This window comes from Arachis ipaensis, chromosome B01, assembly GCF_000816755.2.
Source record: "Arachis ipaensis cultivar K30076 chromosome B01, Araip1.1, whole genome shotgun sequence".
Taxonomy (NCBI): Eukaryota; Viridiplantae; Streptophyta; class Magnoliopsida; order Fabales; family Fabaceae; genus Arachis; species Arachis ipaensis.
The window spans coordinates 58,400,384-58,401,597 of NC_029785.2; the positions used below are offsets into that span (position 1 = coordinate 58,400,384).

The following is a 1,214-nucleotide window of genomic DNA, read 5'->3' on the forward strand; positions in this document are numbered from 1 at the left end:
TTTATATCATTTAATACTTTAAGTTAAAGATAAAGAAAATTAATTATATTACCATGAATTTTCAATTAGAATAATTTATTGAGAAAATCAATTAGTATTTTTATACCACAAATAATATTTTAAAATAATTTTAGAGATTTAATTAGATTTCAAAATTTATACTCCATGCCTCAATTTTATTAAAATTACTTTACTATAATTAAATCCAAAATCCTAATTTTATACACAAACCTAATCCCAATTAAATTACAATTTTTTCCTTACTCCTAATGAAACCTAGCCGCCATTAACCTCACCAACAGCAGATAAAACCCCCCTTTTGTCTAATCAAAATACGCACCCATCAGGAAAAAAAAGAGAAAGAAAGGGGAAGAAGGAAGGGGGACCGAGGAAGGAAGGAGAGGGGGGAGAAGAGTAAGGCAGCGCGGTGGGTGTCACTGCCACTGTCGCCGCCGCTGCTGACAGAGGAGAGAGGAGATCTGAGAGAGAAGGAGAGTACCGCGAGGAAGCCGCCGCGCAGCTCAGGACCGCCGTCGCGTCGCGTCGCGTCGTTGTTGGCGCCAGCGTCGAGGAGACCACGCGGGGAGGAGAGACGCGCGAGGGAGAGAGAGCAGAATCTCAAGCCGAGCTGAGGTCCAACCACCGTGTTAGAACCCTTTTCGCGTCGCCAGCGTTGCCCACACCGTGAAGCCGTCGCCGCCGCTACTGTACCCGCGTCGTCATCGTCCTCGTCTTGGAGTCGGTTGCCGCCACTTATGGAGGAGCCAGAGAGAGCGAGAGAGAGCGAGCTCGGGAGCAGAGGAGAGAAAAGAGAGACCCGCGCCAGCCACCGCCGCTTCTGCCGCTCGAAATCCTGCTGCCGCCGGCGGAGAACGCACTGTCGGTAAGGGTTTTAAAGTTTGGTTTCTGTTCTTTTGGATTCCGGGAACCTTTATCGTCACTGCATGTCTATTTCAGCTCTCCGCCGCCGCTGCTTGTTGTTCTGAACTGCTGCACCGTCGTTGCCGCCGTTCGGGTCACTGGGAACATGGCAGTGATCACCGGAACCACCATCGGAGTTACCGTTATTTAAATTCAGCGGTTCGTCCTTGTTTGGGTAAACAATGCATTCCGAAACCTATGAATTAGTATTTCTGTTCTAAGTTATTTAAGGATCCAAGGTTTTGGTGTCATAGGATCGAGTTCCGGGTCTTGATTGCTGAGTTCTATGGCTG

At 47.4% G+C, this 1,214-nt stretch overlaps 1 long non-coding RNA gene across 4 annotated transcripts; it reads left to right on the top strand.

Annotated features, from left to right (window-relative positions):
• Positions 329 to 1,214, top strand: LOC107618128. 4 transcript variants are annotated; one of them, XR_002361713.1, is made up of 3 exons: positions 329 to 883; positions 958 to 1,096; positions 1,161 to 1,175. It is a non-coding gene; the product is annotated as an uncharacterized LOC107618128 (long non-coding RNA). The 4 variants fall into 4 exon arrangements; XR_002361707.1 differs by lacking the exon at positions 1,161 to 1,175 and adding an exon at positions 1,176 to 1,214 and having other exon boundaries at positions 330 to 883; positions 958 to 1,080; XR_001615156.2 differs by lacking the exon at positions 1,161 to 1,175 and adding an exon at positions 1,176 to 1,198 and having other exon boundaries at positions 330 to 883.